The following is a 17,367-nucleotide window of genomic DNA, read 5'->3' on the forward strand; positions in this document are numbered from 1 at the left end:
TGCGGCAGTGGGTGCTGCGGAGTTCGCCCGTTTCCTCCCCGGCACAATGCCCCAGCTGCGCATCCAGGCTGCTCAAACGTTGTCTATGTTTGGCAGCACATACCTGTGTGAACAACTGTTTTCTTTGATGAACCTGAACAAAACATCACACAGAAGTCGACTTACTGCTGAACACCTCCACTCAATTCTGAGGATTTCTTCAGCTCAGAGCCTTACCCCGAACATTGATGAACTTGTGGAAAAGATGGGACACCACCAAGTATCACCCTCAACCTCAAACAAGTGAACATTACTGTGCAATCACATATTTAGAGTTTTTACTCAGTTCAAGTTTAAAAGTTAAAATTTAATATTTGTTTTCACTGCATGTTACTTCTCCTTAAACAAAGTGTTGTTTTTGATTAATAGATTTTTGCACTTTATTTTTTTGTATTTCAATCCAATTATATTTTAAAAATATTTCAGTTGAGTGGATGATAGAAAATTGCTATTATTGTTTTTTCTTTGAAGTAAATTTTGCCCACTTTTGCTAAAATAGAAAATATAGTCTACTGATGGTGCCTTGAATACCGGTTTCTTTCATTTAATGTTCATGTTATGGGGATATTTATATAAAGGAAATTTGTCTTTTGTGTCTGTTGAAAATTAAAGATTACTGACAGAGCCATAAGAAAATATTGCTTTATTTATCTGATCATATTGTAATATATTTGTTAGGTTTTCAGTAGGTTCAATTAGGTTCACTAGACTATATGCGTCATTTAAAAATTTTTCAATGAACATTCGAACAGTCCGGCCCTCGTCTTGTAGCTGATTTTTTTATTTGGCCCTCCGTCCATTTGACTTTGACACCCCTGCTCTAAACTTTCAGCTCATACAAGGAGAAGACTGATCAGAGATGCAGCCAAGAGGCCCATGATCACTCTGGATGAACTGCAGAGATCTACAGCTGAGGTGGGAGACTCTGTCCATAGGACAACAATCAGTCGTATATTGCACAAATCTGGCCTTTATGGAAGAGTGGCAAGAAGAAAGCCATTACTTAAAGATATCCATAAAAAGTGTTGTTTAAAGTTTGCCACAAGCCACCTGGGAGACACACCAAACATGTGGAAGAAGGTGCTCTGGTCAGATGAAACCAAAATTGAACTTTTTGGCAACAATGCAAAACGTTATGTTTGGCGTAAAAGCAACACAGCTGAACACACCATCCCCACTGTCAAACATGGTGGTGGCAGCATCATGGTTTGGGCCTGCTTTTCTTCAGCAGGGACAGGGAAGATGGTTAAAATTGATGGGAAGATGGATGGAGCCAAATACAGGACCATTCTGGAAGAAAACCTGATGGAGTCTGCAAAAGACCTGAGACTGGGACGGAGATTTGTCTTCCAACAAGACAATGATCCAAAACATAAAGCAAAATCTACAATGGAATGGTTCAAAAATAAACATATCCAGGTGTTAGAATGGCCAAGTCAAAGTCCAGACCTGAATCCAATCGAGAATCTGTGGAAAGAACTGAAAACTGCTGTTCACAAATGCTCTCCATCCAACCTCACTGAGCTCGAGCTGTTTTGCAAGGAGGAATGGGAAAAAATGTCAGTCTCTCGATGTGCAAAACTGATAGAGACATACCCCAAGCGACTTACAGCTGTAATCGCAGCAAAAGGTGGCGCTACAAAGTATTAACTTAAGGGGGCTGAATAATTTTGCACGCCCAATTTTTCAGTTTTTGATTTGTTAAAAAAAGTTTGAAATATCCAATAAATGTCATTCCACTTCATGATTGTGTCCCACTTGTTGTTGATTCTTCACAAAAAAATACAGTTTTATATATTTATGTTTGAAGCCTGAAATGTGGCAAAAGGTCGCAAAGTTCAAGGGGGCCGAATACTTTCGCAAGGCACTGTATTTTTATATTTGAGATTCATCAAATAGCTACCCTTTGCCTTGATGAACACACTCTTGGCATTCTCTCAGCCAGATTCATGAGGATGTCACCTGGAATCCATTTCAATTAACAGGTGTGCCTTCTTAAAAATAAATTTTTGGAATTTCTTTCCTTCTTTATGTGTTTGAGCCAAATCAGCACTATTTGGTAAATACTGAGTCCATATTATGGCAAGAACAGCTCAAATAAGAAAAGAGACAATAATTATTTTAAGACATGAAGGTCAGTCAATTTATTCAAGTGCAGTTGCAAAAACCATCAAGCGCTATGATGAAACTGGCTCTATAGAGGACCGCCACAGGAATTGAAGACCCAGAGTTACCTTTGCTGCAGAGGATAAGTTCATTAGAGTTACCAGCCTCAGAAATTGCAGCCCAAATAAAGGTTTCACAAAGTTCAAGTAACAGACATATGTTAACATCAACTGTTTAGATGTCACACCCTGATCTGTTTCACCTGTCTTGTGCTTGTCTCCGCCCACCTCTGTAACGGCAGATTTCCTCTTCAGAGGAGTAAGGATCGGACCAAGATACGACGTGGTAAGTTTTCATGTCGTTTATTTTAAAAACATAAACTGAACACTAAGAATACAAAACAATAAACGAATACTTGAATTAACCAAGCCGAAAGAATACCGTGTGGCGAACAGACACGGAAACAAACACCCACAAACCAACAGTGAAAACCAGGCTACCTAAATATGGTTCTCAATCAGGGACAACGATAAACAGCTGCCTCTGATTAACCTGTTAGAGCTCTAGGGGCGCTATTTCATTTTTGGATAAAAAACGTTCCCGTTTTAAGCGCGATATTTTGTCACGAAAAGATGCTCGACTATGCATATTCTTGACAGTTTTGGAAAGAAAACACTCTGAAGTTTCAGAATCTGTAAAGATTTTGTCTGTAAGTGCCCCAGAACTCATTCTACAGGCGAAACCAAGATGATGCATCACCCAGGAATTAGCAGAATTTCTGAAGCTCTGTTTTCCATTCTCTCCTTATATGGCTGTGATTGCGCAACGAATGAGCCTACACTTTCTGTCGTTCGCCCAAGGTCTTAGCAGCATTGTGACGTATTTGTAGGCATATCATTGGAAGATTGACCATAAGAGACTACATTTTCCAAGTGTCCGCCTGGTGTCCTGCGTCGAATTCGGTGCGCAATTGCCAGCTGCTTCCACTTTACCATTTGATTCAGGGGAGAAAGCATGTGTCCAAGAACGATGTATCAATGAAGAGATAAGTGAAAAACACCTTGATGATTGATTCTAAACAACGTTTGCCATGTTTTCAGTCGATATTATGGAGTTAATTTGGAAAAAAGTTTGCGTTTTGAGGACTGAATTTATGGATTTTTTTTGGTAGCCAAATGTGATGTATAAAACGGAGCTATTTCTAATACACAAGGAATCTTTTTGGAAAAACTGAGCATCTGCTATCTAACTGAGAGTATCCTCATTGAAAACATCAGAAGTTCTTCAAAGGTAAATGATTTTATTTGAAGGCTTTTATGTTTTTGTTAATGTTGCGTGCTGGATGCTAACGCTAATGCTAACGCTAAATGCTAACGCGAAATGCTAACTCTAGCTAGCTACTTTTACACAAATTATTGTTTTCCTATGGTTGAGAAGCATATTTTGAAAATCTGAGATGACAGTGTTGTTTACAAAAGGCTAAGTTTGAGAGATGGCATATTTATTTCATTTCATTTGCGATTTTCATAAATAGTTAACGTTGTGTTATGCTAATGAGCTTGCTGATAGATTTACACAATCCTGGATACAGGGGTTTTTTCATAGCTAAACGTGACGCAGAAAACGGAGCGATTTGTCCTAAACAAATAATCTTTCAGGAAAAACTGAACATTTGCTATCTGAGAGTCTCCTCATTGAAAACATCTGAAGTTCTTCAAAGGTAAATGATTTTTTTGAATGCTTTTCTGTTTTTTTGTGTAAATGTTGCCAGCTGAATGCTAATGCTAAATGCTACGTTAGCCATCAATACTGTTACACAAATGCTTGTTTTGCAATGGTTGAGAAGCATATTTTGAAAATCTGAGATGACAGTGTTGTTAACAAAAGGCTAAGCTTGAGAGCTAGCATATTTATTTCATTTCATTTGCGATTTTCATGAATAGTTAACGTTGCGTTATGGTAATGAGCTTGAGTCTGTATTCACGAACCCGGATCCGGGATGGGGAGATCAGAAAGGTTAAGAACCATATCAGACCAAACACAGAAATAGAAAAACATAGAAACACAAAACATAGACTGCCCACCCCAACTCACGCCCTGACCATGCTAAATAAAGACAAAACAAAGGAAATGAAGGTCAGAACGTGACAACCTCCAGGTGTCTTCCATTGTCCCCGTTATCCCTTGTGCATTTATACCTGTGTTTTCTGTTTCCAGTTCGTCTTGCCTCGTCAAGCATACCGGCGTTGTCCCTGTCTACTTTTCCCGGTTTTGATCATTCTGCCTGCCCTGACCCTGAGCCTACTTGCTGTTCTGTACCTTGTCACACCACCCTGGATTACGGACGTCTGCCTGCCCTGACCCTGAGCCTACCTGCTGTTCTGTACCTTGTCACACCACCCTGGATTACTGACGTCTGCCTGCCCTGACCCCGAGCCGTTCTGTACCTTTCGGACCTTGGCAGAAGTCCATGACTGTGCCTTGAATACATTGCTGGGGAAATTACACAGATTATCTGTGAGGCCGCCGGCCATGACAGTAGCCTCCCAGCCCCCCTGTAACACTGCTGTCAGTAGTGCGTCTCTCCAAGCTACCCTGGCTACATGAGAACCCTGCCTACCTCCTCCGGGATGCTTCACTGGAGGGTTAGGAACCTGTCAGGCATTTCTCTCCCAATGTTCCCTCAACTTTGAGCTGCAGCCCTTTCCTTCGGACCGCTCGAAGATAGCGCTAATGTTCGGGAGGGCTCCCATACTGTGGTGTGGGAACAACAATCTGCCGTGTGTTTCAGCCTTGAGGAGTTAGTGGCTGAGGTGAAAAAAGGTTTTGAACTCTTCGTTGTCCGGGAGAGAGGCTGCCCGGAAGTTACTCCAGCGTCGCCAAGACTATGCGGTTGATTTCCGCACGTTGGCTGCCTAGAGTGCCTGGAATTTGGAATCCCTGTTCGACACATTCCTTCATGGATTATCAGAAGTTGCCTACGGGTCTCAATTTGCTTATCACCTTGACCATCCGGATCGATGGGCGGCTACGGGAACATAGGAGGGAAAGGAGGTCTGATTCCGGTCCCAATCAGTTGCCCAAGGATCCCACCTTGCCCAAGGATCCCCAGCATCTATGTCCAAGAGAGGATCCAAGCTTACCCGAGTTTCCTCGAGAGTCTCCGAGGTCTGCCGACTCACCTTTTTCCGGAGCAAATGCAACTCGGGAGAGCTAGGCTGTCTCCAGTCGAACGCTTACACAGACTTAACACCCAGAGTTGTCTGTATTGTGGAACTGCCGGTCAATATGTGCCTACCTGTCCTTTAAAGAGACCAGGCTCATCAGTAGGTAAGATTACTCTGGTGGGCCATAGAGAGAGTTTTTCTTCTCCCCTACTCACACACCTCTCCCATGCCATCCTGCTATGGTGCGACCAGTCTAAATCTCTCCGGGTTCTCATTGACTCTTGGGCTGACGAGAGTTTCGTGGACACCATCCTGGTGTCTGAGCTGGACATCCCCACTCAGCCCCTCTCCAGTCCAAGAGCACTGGATGGGAGCTCTATAGGCAGGGTTACCTACAATACTACTCCTATCCACCTGCGTGTGCCCAGGAACCACAGTGAGTCTATACAGTTTATGCTCATCAAGTCTCCTCAGGTTCCCGTAGTATTTGGGGTTTTCTTGGCTCCAGCACCACAATCCCCTTATCAACTTGATTGCTGGTACAATCGTGGGCTGGAGGCCATTCTGCCACACCCATTGCCAGAAGTCAGTGCTGCCTGCCCCGGGACGTATTCCTGTGGGCTCTGAAGAAGGACAAAACTCTGAGCCCATGCATCGACTACCGGGGCCTCAATGACATCACAGTTAAGAACCGCTACCCCTCATCGCCTCAGCTTTCGTGCTGCTCCATGGGGCCACTATCTTCTCTAAGTTAGACCTGCGGAATGCCTACCACCTGGTACGGATACAGGAAGGTGACAAGTGGAAGACAGAATTCAACACTGCTAGCGGACACTATGAATACCTGGTGATGCCGTTTGGTTTGACCAATGCTCCTGCTATGTTCCAGGCCCTGGTTAATGACATTCTCCGGGATATGTTGAACCAGTTCATGTTCGTCTACCTCGACGACATCCTTGTCTTTTCCCGCTCGGCTCAAGAACATGTTCTCCAGCATCTCCTGTTCTCCAGTTTCTAAAACTGTTAAAATTATTTCTGTGAGTATAACAGAATTGATATGGCAGGTGAAACCCCGAGGACAAACCATCCCCCCAAAAAAATATTCAGCCTACTACTATTTTCAATGGCCATCACTTTTAATATAAGGTCAAGTCCGCCCAGATCGCAGTTCCTAGGGCTTCCACTAGATGTCAATAGTCTTTAGAAAGAGTTTCAGGCTGGTTTTTGGAAAAATGAGCTCGTGGCGGAGAGCGCGTTCTTTGGTATTTTTCTCCGGTAAAGACAATAACGATTCTCCGTCTTAAATTTTATCGTTTATTTACGAATTAGGGTACCTAAGGTTTGATTATAAATGTTGTTTGACTTGTTTTGGAAAAGTTTATTAGTAACAGTTGGGATTCATTTTGTATGCATTTTGATGGAGGGAAACTGGGTGGATTATTGGCTGAAGTCCCCCAGCTAAAGTGAGTTTTATGGATATAAAGAAAGACATTATTGAACAAAAGGACCATTTGGGATGTAACAGGGACCTTTTGGAGTTCCAACAGAAGAAGATCATCAAAGGTAAGGGATTTTTTATATCGCTATTTCTGACTTTCGTGTCGCACCTGCCTGGTTGAAATATGTTTTTCATGTGTTTTTATGCGGGGCGCTGTCCTCAGATAATCGCATAGTTTGCTTTCGCCGTAAAGCCTTTTTGAAATCTGACACAGCGGCTGGATTAATATTTTGATGTATTACACTTGTGATTTTATGAAAGTTAAATATTTATAATACTGTAGATTGAATTTCGCGCTCTGCAATTTCACCGGATGTTGGCCAGGTGGGACTCTACCGTCCCATAAGAAGTTAAGCTGCATCCGTGAGCCTTCTTCTCCCATCGCCTTAATCCCACAGAGAGGAATTATGATGTGGGGAATCGAAAAATACTTGCGGTGAAGATGGCCTTGGAGGAGTGGAGACAGTGGTTAGAGGGGAAGAACTTCCATTCATAGTGTGGACGGATCACAAGAACCTGGAATATCTCTGCACCATCAAGCGTCTCAACTCCAGGAAAGCTCAATGGGCCCTGTCGTTCATCATCTCCTACCCCCGGGGTCTATGAATGGTAAGCCGGACGCGCTTTCACGCCACTATTGCCCCGCTTCTACACCCTTGGACCCTGAGACAATCTGGAGAATGGAGAACCAGGGCCAGGCAAACCTGATGTTTGTCCCAGACGCTGTCCGCTCCCAGTCCTGGAAAATTATAATTTCTCCAGGCTTGCCTGGCTCCCATCAGACCCTGGCCTTTGTGCAACATCACTTTTGGTGGCCCACCATGGTTCCGGACGTCTCTGCGTTCATCGCCGCCTGCACTGTCTGTGCTCAGAATAAGACTCCTCGGCAAGCTCCGGCTGGCCTCCTTCAACCTCTTCCTGTCCCTCACCATCCCTGGTCACATATATCCCTGGACTTCGTTACTGGTCTCCCTCCATCTGATGGCACCACCACTATCCTCACGGTGGTAGACAGGTTTTTCAAAGCCAGCCATTTCATTGCCCTCCCCAAGCTACCTTCAGCCAAGGAAACGGCCCGGGTTGCATCATGGTGCAGCACGTCTTCCCGGATCCATGGACTTCCGGTGAACATGGTTTCTGACCGTGGTCCTCAGTTCTTATCCCGATTCTGGAAGGCGTTCTGCACACTCATTGGGTCGTCGGCCAGCCTGTCCACCGGGTTTCATCCCCAATCCAACGGCCAGTAGGAGCATGCCAATTAGGACCTGGTGACAACTCTTCATGGCCTCGTCTCAGCCAACCCCACCACCAGGAGCCAGCTACTCATGTGTGTGGAGTGCGCCCAGAACACCCTTCCCTGCTTGGCCTCTTCTGAAGAGCACCTACAGGTATCATCAACAGGCGGACCGCAACCGGACCCCAGCTCCCCACTATCGTCTTGGGCAGAGAGTCGTCTTGCTGTTCGTCTTCTGTTGCCCCGCACCCTCCGTACACATCCCATGTTTCAGGTATCAAGGATTAAACCTCTGTCTCACAGCCCTCTGTCTCCTCTTTTTGATTCCAACGTGGTGTGGTATGGGGACGTGGTGTGGGTGAACGGATGATCTCTGCATGTGTATTTCCCACCTTAAAGCATGGAGGAGGTGTTATGGTGTGGGATGCTTTGCTGTTGTCACTGTCTGTGATTTATTTAGAATTCAAAGCACACTTAACCAGCATGGATACCACAGCATTCTGCAGCGATACGCCATCCCATGTGGCCTGCCCTTAGTGGGACTATCATTTGTTTTTCCAACAGGACAATAACCCAACACACCTCCAGGCTGTGAAAGGGCTATTTTACCAAGAAGGAGAGTGATGGCATGCTGAATCATGAATCATGACCTGGCCTCCATAATCACCTGACCTCAACCCAATTGAAATGGTTTGGGATGAGTTAGACTGCAGAGTGAAGGAAAAGCAGCCAACAAATTCTCAGCATCTGTGGGAACTCCTTCAAGACTGTCGGAAAAGCATTGGTTGAGAAGAGTGTGCAAATATTTGCATTTGCTTAACACTTTTTTGGTTGCTACATGATTCCATATGTGTTATTTCGTAGTTTTGATGTCTTCACTATTATTCTTTAATGTAGAAAATAGTAAAAACAAAGAAAAACCCTTGAATGAGTTGGTGTTCTAACACTTTTGACCGGTTGTGTACCTGCAGTAGATCCAATGAATTCCATTGACCATCTATTACGATAGCATGATTATATCTACCTCCCTCATCCCATTACCTTTCACAACACATCCCTCTCTTTGTCTGTTTGATTAAAATTCACTGCTCTCTCTCTATTTCTCTCAACCTCCTTTCTTTCTGCAGAGCCGATGACAATGCACCTCAGAAAATAACTCAAAAAGACTAGGCACCATGCGGTTAAAGATGAACCATTGATTGGCTAATTAGGATCTGTATTGTGGTTTAGAAGGCTGGACTCATTTGGTTGCAGGTGGATAGTCTGAAACGTTGAGGGTCTGACGGGTCCTGTCAAGATTGCCAGAGGAGGTATGTCACAAAACAAATGAGACTTTGTTTTCAGAGTTTAATGAGGCTGGGCCGGCTTGTTTATGATGCTAATGGGTCCAATCCAATGTTCCATTGGGACCCACCTGGGACGCTATCTTAGCCTGGGTAAACCAGACTGAACACTAAATTAACTATTGTTTCACAGCATTCAGTCTGGTTCAACCAGGATAAATGTTTCTGGCCAGTTGGAGGAAGAAGCCACTGAATAGCAGTGAGCTTCAACATACAACAACATCTGAGTCAAAGATTTTCTAAGATCAGATTTCAGTTTATGTTCTATTTTCTTTCAGACCCAAGTGAACAGCAATGGGCTTCATCAAACAACAACTTCTATTGTTGAGTCAAACTGGCAGATCTAAAGATTATGAGCTATAGATTTATTTTCAGAGAGCATATGTGGATATTTCTAAGATGGACAGACATAGAAGAAGTCTGGAGGGCAGAAGTGCATCATTCCAGACACTGCCATGGCAAACACATACATGTTTGCTTAGGCCCAATACAGTCAAAAAACATGATTTTCTGTGTTTTACATCAACAGCTTATGAAATTACCATTGTAAAAGTGTGTAAAAAATTAGATCAGTGTCATTTCCTGATCTTTTCTGGTTGAAAATACAATCTATACAGGGCCTTCTAATCAACAGGTTTGCATGGGCAGGAGTTTCGGCTTTCAATTGTGATATCACCATGCGGTAAATTGGTTAATAGACCAATAACAAAGCGAGTTCCAAACCTCTCTGACAATAACAGCTAGTTTTCCCCTTCCCACTCAAACGACTCCCAGACAGTCTTAGCAAAATGTTTGCTTGAGAAATATTTTTTTAGCTAAAAAGCCATTTTTGCCCATTTTAATGGAAATGTGTAACAGAAGGGTACTTAATTGCTACCCAGAAAGGTTTAGATATTGAATATAAAAATGTCTGTATTGGGCCTTTAAAGCAAGAAAGCTGCGATCCCCATACAAAATGACCCTGTGGACAGTGTTGTGTCTGACACAGATATAAATGAATGCATAATGTATAACCTAACTCTCATAGCAGTTTGTTTAGAATTTTGAGAGAGCGTTTCCATGCTATCATTTTTGGTGGGTAATTACAAGTAGAGCTCCAACCATGAGGATTTGTTAAGATAATCTTCTTGCCTCGCTCGAGGGAGAAGAGGGAATTTGTATTCAGCGCACAGCAGTTGTTCACACTAGCTGCAGGAGGAAAAATGTTGCACTTTTATTATTCCCAATAAACGCTTATGCCATTGTCTGAAAACCCCACCAAGTACAACCAGTTAAACACTAACACGTTTGCAATGTGACGGGGGTGCAAAATGCACTGTGTGACATTGTGAGAACGTTTGGAATGGTTTGTGATTTAAAAGACAAGAAATCAGCCTTGGGGTAATTGCTGGGACAATGGGTGCAATTTGTTTTACTTTTAGTGAATATAACTTCGTCTCAATCACCCCTCTTATTGGTATTAAGCATATGGTCTTAGATTCCAACCGGATTGTGTTATGGGAGTCTAGGGCTATGTCCCAAATGATACCCTTTCCCCTCTACTGTTTCCTTAGTTTGTAACTTATTATGTACATAATGTTGATGCTACCGTCTCATATGACCAAAATAAATATCAGAACAGCGATTACTCACCTCGAACTGGATGAAGATTTGTTCTTTATTGAGTCTGAAGCGAAGGATACAATGTTGCTCCCAGACAAGGCCCAAATCCCAGTCTTTAACATGAAGAAAATATGGAAATACAGAGGGCAGAGATCATGGTGCCCTATGAGAATTTGTTGCCGAGTGGGTAACCTGCCTCTCCCATCCGTTCTATTGGCCAATGTGCAATCACTGAAGAATAAACTGGATGAGTTCCGTTGGAGACTATCCTACCAACAAGACATTAAAAACTGTAATATCTTATGTTTCACAGAGTCGTGGCTGAACGACAACACAGATAATATACAGTTGTCTTGGTTTTCCGTGCGTTGGCAGGACAGAACAGCTACGACCGGTTAGACGAGGGGTGGGGTTTTGTGTCTACTTGTCAATAACAGCTGGTGTGCGATGTCTAAAATTAAGGTAGTCTCGAGGTATTGCTCGCCTGAGGTAGAGTACCTCATGATAAGCTGTAGACCACACTATCTACCAAGAGAGTTTTCTTCTATATTTATCGTAGCCGTCTATTTACCGCCACAAACTGATGACTGGCACTAAGACCGCACTCAACAAGCTGTATAAGGCCATAAGCAAACAAGAAAATGCTCATCCAGAGGTGACGCTCCTAGTGGCCAGGGACTTTAATGCAGGCAAACTTAAATCCATTTGACCTCATATGTACAAGCATGTCACTTGTGCAACCAGAGGAAAGAAAACTTTAGACCACCTTTAATCCACACACATACAAAGCTCTCCCTCGCCCTCCATTTGGTAAATCTGAACATAATTCTATCCACCTGGTTCCTGCTTACAAGGAAAACCTAAAGCAGGAAGTACTAGTGACTCGCTAAACACAGAAGAGTTCAAATGACGCGGATGCTACGCTACAGAACTGTTTTGCTAGCACAGACTGGAAAGTGTTCCGGGAATCATCCAATGGCATTGCCCGGCTTCATCAATAAGTGCTTTGATGACGTCGTCCCCACAGGGAAAGTATGTACATATCCCAACCAGAAGCCATAGATTACAGGCAAAATCTGCATTGAGCTAAAAGCTAGAACTGCCACTTTCAAGGAGCAGCACACTAATCCCAATGCTTATAAGAAGTCCCGCTATGCTCTCAGACGAACCATCAAACAGGCAAAGTGTCAACACAGGATTTAGATTGAATCCTGCTACACTAGTTCTGATGCTCGTCAGATGTGGCAGGGCTTGCAAACTTTAACAAACTACAAAGGGAAACCCAGTTGCGAGCTGCCCAGTGACGCGAGCCTACCAGATGGGCTAAATGCATTTTATGCTCGCTTTGAGGCAAGCAACACCGAAGCATGCATGAGAGCACCAGATGTTCCGGATGACTGTGTAATCACGCTCTTCGTAGCTGATGTGAGCATGGCCGTGGGGCCAGACGGATTACCAGAATCTGTACTGAGAGCATATGCAGACCAACTGACAAGACAGTATCATGGTCCAAACACACCAAGACAGTCGTGAAGAGGGCACAACAATAACCTCTGTAGCGCCTTACGGTCTGATGCCGAACAGTTGCCATACCAGGCGGTGATGCAATTGGTCAGGATGCTCTCGATGGTACAGTAGTATAACTTTTTGAGGATATTGTGACTGAAAAGATTTGGCAAGGGTCCCTAGATCCTCAAAAAGGTCTACAGCTGTACCATCGAGAGCATCCAGGCACTACAGAGGGTTAGTGCAAACTGCCCAGTACATCACTGGGGCCAAGCTTCCTGCCATCCAGGACCTATATATTAGGCGGTGTCAAAGGAAGGCCCAAAAAATTGTCAAAGACTCCAGTCACCCAAGTTCTCTCTGCAAGCGGTACCAGAGTGCCAAGTCTAGGTCGAAAAGGCTCCTTAAATGCTTCAACCCCCAAGACTGCTGAATAATTAATCAAATGGCCACCCAGACTGCTGCTGCTACTCGCTGTTTATTATCTAATCATAGTCACTTCACCCCTACCTACATGTACATATTACCTCGGGCTAACCTGTACCCCCGCACATTAACTCGGTACCCCTTGTGTATAACTTCATTATTGTTATTTTATTGAGTTATTTTTCATACATTTTTTTTATTTTACTTAGTTTATTTAGTTAATATTTTCGTCACTCTATTTTCCTGAGAAAAAAAGAAGATAAGTTAATAAACCGTTACCATTCACCTGCAAAAAAAGATAGTTCAGATGTGTGAGTGACTTTAGTATTTGTTTTACTTTTTCCCTCACAAATCACAGGGTAGAAGTACATTGCTTAAGGCATGGGAAGAGCTATCTTGTCATGGTCCGTATCGAGTGACAAGTGTTCTACAATTCAAGGCATAAATTAAAGTGGAGTTTGAGCACCCTAATCACAACTCTTCTTGAGTCCTTGATTTAATCCCTATGATATGTCTTTCAATAGCCATCTGTCAGTCCTCCATTTCACAACACTACATAATCATTTTGGCTACTGTAAATACCCTAACAACAATATGGGGTGGAGGTTTAGGGATTTGGGGTAGAGAATCAGAAATTGTCTATGTAACAGTATAGCTTCCGTCCCTTTCCTCGCCCCTACCTGGACTCGAACTAGATGGCCCTTGCAGAGCAAGGGGAACAACTAATTCAAGGTCTCAGAGCGAGTGATGTCACCAAATGAAACGCTATTAGCGCGCACCACTGCTAACTAGCTAGCCATTTCACATCGGCTACATCTACACAGAAAGATTTAAGACTGATGACAGAGAGAGACCCAGCGAATGTAGTTCTGTCACCAATAGTTTGATTACTCTATAAACCAAAGTCAAATATACTGCATAAAGACTTTGACAAACGATCCCCCATGATAGCTTCAAATGTCCCATAAAAAAACAAACATTTTAACAGTCATTCTGTTTTGAATTAATGCAACCTTTGGCGCCAACATGGTGCACATTCAAATTCAGCATCTCAAACTGAGTTTGATCAACCCTGTATATCTACAGCTCCAGGCTCAACCACTGCTACTCCATCTTCCCCATAACACCTCATACTGTGGACTGACGAAGAATGAAGGCTGAAACCCCAGTGGAGAAAACAAACATTACCCCTAAACGCTGATTTTGGATAATATTTCCACTCCTCCGTTTAATAGTCAAGGTTAGGATTGGAGAGAGATAATCTGATCCTAGACATGTGCCTATATGGCTAACTTCTACCCAGGGTACCTCCAAAAGCCTGCAACAATGACATGTCTAAACAGAGGGAAAGATCAAAAGGAGCTCAGACTAGCCCTAGGGATCACCTGACCTGTATCCAATTAAACGTTTATGGGCGAATCAGAGGAGAGCTTCTGTAGGGGGAAAAAGCCCCTGTCGTGGGTGCATGGATGGGCTCACACTGAGAGAGAGAGAGAGACAGAAGGCAGACCTGGCTCTCAAGAGAAGACAGGCTATGTGCACACTGCCCACAAAATGAGGTGGAAACTAAGCTGCACTTCCTAACCTCCTGCCAAATGTATGACCATATTAGAGACACATAATTCCCTTAGATTACACAGACGCACAAAGAATTTGAAAACAAGTCCAATTTTGATAAACTGCCATGTCTATTGGGTGAAATTCCACAGTGTGCCATCACAGCAGCAAGATTTGTGACCTGTTGCCACAAGAAAAGGGCAACCAGTGAAGAACAACACCATTGTAAATACTACCTATATTTTATTGTACTTTAACTATTTGCACATCATTACAACACTGTATATATACATAATATGACATTTGAAATTTCTATATTCATTTGGAATTTTTGCAAGTGTAATGTTTACTGTTCATTTTTTAATGTTTTTTTCACTTTTGTTTATTATCTATTTCACTTGCTTTGGTGTGTAAACATATATGACAGAGAGAGAGAGATACAGAGAGAGAGAGATACAGAGAGAGAGAGATACAGAGAGAGACACAGAGAGATACAGAGAGAGAGAGAGAGACACACAGAGAGAGATACATAGAGAGGTACAGAGAGTGAGAGAGAGACAGAGAGAGAGAGGGATACAGAGAGAGAGAGAGAGAGAGACAGAGAGAGGAGAGATACACAGAGAGAGAGAGATACACAGAGAGATACAGAGAGCGAGACAGAGAGACAGAGAGAGAGAGATACATAGAGAGGTACAGAGAGATGCAGAGAGAGAGAGATACAGAGAGAGAGAGAGAGAGAGAGAGAGAGATACACAGAGGGAAAAGAGAGAGATACAGAGAGCGAGAGAGAGAGACAGAGAGATACAGAGAGAGAGAGATACATAGAGCGGTACAGAGAGATACAGAGAAAGAGAGAGAAACATACAGAGAGAGAGACAGCGAGCGATACAGAGAGAGAGAGAGAGAGACAGAGAGTGAAACATACAGAGAGGGAGAGAGAGAGAGAGAGAGAGAGAGAGGGAGAGATACAGACAGATATATAGAGAGAGAGAGAGAGACAGCGAGCGATACAGAGAGAGAGAGACAGACAGTGAAACATAAAGAGAGAGAGACAGCGAGATAGAGAGCGAGAGAGAGCGATACAGAAAGAGAGAGACAGAAAGAGAGAGATACAGAGATACAGAGAGAGCTACAGAGAGCGAGAGATACAGAGAGAGAAACAGAGACAGAAAGATAGAGAGAGAGAGATACAGAGTGAGAGAGAGATACAGAGAGCGAGAGACACAGAGAGATGCATAGAGAGGTACAGAGAGAGATACACAGAGAGATACAGAGAGACAGACAGCGAGCGATACAGAGAGAGAGTGAAACATACAGAGAGAGGAGAGACGAGAGAGAGACACAGAGACAGAAAGAGATACATAGAGACAGAGAGACAGGGAGAGAGAAATACAGAGAGAGAGATACACAGAGAGATACACACAGAGAGAGAGAGAGATACAGAGAGAAAGAGAGATACAGAGAGCGAGAGACACAGAGAGATACAGAGAGAGAGAGAGATACATAGAGAGGTACAGAGAGAGATCTACACAGAGAGAGAGAGAAACATACAGAGAGAGACAGAGAGTGAAACATACAGAGAGAGAGAGATACAGAGATACGCAGAGAGAGACAGAGAGACCGAGAGATATACAGAGAGAGATACAGAGAGACACAGAGAGAGAGATACAGAGAGAGACACACAGAGAGAGATACAGAGAGAGAGAGATACAGATATACAGAGAGAGAGAGAGAGATACAGAGAGATACAGATATACAGATAGAGAGAGATACAGAAATAACAAAAATGTGTTAATGTTGTTTTGTGCCTTCTCACTTTAGTTTATTAGTTTATTGTTTATTTCATTGACTTTGGCAATGTAAACACATCTTTGAGAGAGAGAGAGAGAGAGAGAGAGAGAGAGCGAGAGAGAGAGAAAATAGAGAAAATAGAGAGAGGGAGAGAGAGAGAGAGAGAGAGAAAAAAATAGAGAGAGGGAGAGAAAGAGAGGAAGAGAACACCCCAGAACCCCATACACAAAAGGAGCCCATGCCTGTCTTTACACAGACCTTAAGCAAATTTGACTTCAATGAGCCATTGGTGAGTGGACATAGGACAGGGATCAGAAGACTGGTTCGCATCACACTTAGACGTGCAATTGAGGGTGTGTTCGTTTGTGGCCTCCCTGCACACAGCATGGGGGTAACTTCCGGTGTGTGGCAGTCACTGTGTGGTGGAATAGTAGTTGTGTTTGGGATTTCCACGTCCATGCATGTTGACCCTATATATAAAGGTTATATAACGTATTTAGCATATATGGAATTTTACAGTCATTGTATGAGTTCGTGCTGAAATGTGCAGCCTATTGCAACCATATCACAACCATATCACATAAATGATATCCAACACAACCTTAGTTTACTTTCAATAGGGAAAGTCATTGTTATGGTCCTGTAGCAAAGCAATTGAGCATTACCAACGAGTGAATCTTGAATCCTGCTCTTTTAATATTTTAGGCTCCTTGTCGCTTTATTTTCCAGTTGAACTTGTATGGGAATCAGCAAGGAGAGCGACGAAGGCGTGTGAGCCTCGTTACGTCACTGCTTCCTAAAACCGAGGCATCCCGGTAGAAACAGTAGGCTACTGCTGTTCAACGGATGCTGTTGAATCGCACGCAGATGAACGATTGTGGACTCCAATGTGCCATACGCGCTTGATGAAAATGTGTCTTTTATGGATTTCGAAAGCGTTGAAAATGTGAATAATGTGGAATAACCGGAGTCGGATTGGTTCCTGTGTGTCACTTTACCGTTTTGCGACCTGCTCGCAAACATAATTTGCCAACATTTGCAGAGATTTATCTGAACCGAACTTTGGAGAGGCGGCGTCATCCAGCCCGTCTGGTAAGT

At 43.3% G+C, this 17,367-nt stretch overlaps 1 protein-coding gene and 1 long non-coding RNA gene across 3 annotated transcripts in view; both read left to right on the forward strand.

Annotated features, from left to right (window-relative positions):
• The first annotated feature begins 3,296 nt into the window (after window positions 1-3,296).
• Window positions 3,297-17,367, forward strand: part of LOC149980128 (uncharacterized) — a 297,110-nt gene continuing 283,039 nt past the window's right edge. Inside the window, exons 1-2 of the long non-coding RNA XR_016483863.1 lie at window positions 3,297-3,435; window positions 3,804-3,865. This is a non-coding gene — a long non-coding RNA (uncharacterized LOC149980128). The remainder of the gene's footprint in view (window positions 3,436-3,803; window positions 3,866-17,367) is intronic.
• The window catches only part of LOC110534409 (protocadherin Fat 1), a 100,441-nt gene continuing 99,597 nt past the window's right edge, over window positions 16,524-17,367 (forward strand). For both annotated transcript variants that reach the window (XM_036933522.2, XM_090187319.1), the window contains exon 1: window positions 16,524-17,361. The gene's annotated coding sequence lies outside the window, so the exon portion shown is untranslated. The remainder of the gene's footprint in view (window positions 17,362-17,367) is intronic.

This window comes from Oncorhynchus mykiss, chromosome 10, assembly GCF_057628025.1.
Source record: "Oncorhynchus mykiss isolate SJ-2025 chromosome 10, ASM5762802v1, whole genome shotgun sequence".
Classification (NCBI taxonomy): Eukaryota; Metazoa; Chordata; class Actinopteri; order Salmoniformes; family Salmonidae; genus Oncorhynchus; species Oncorhynchus mykiss.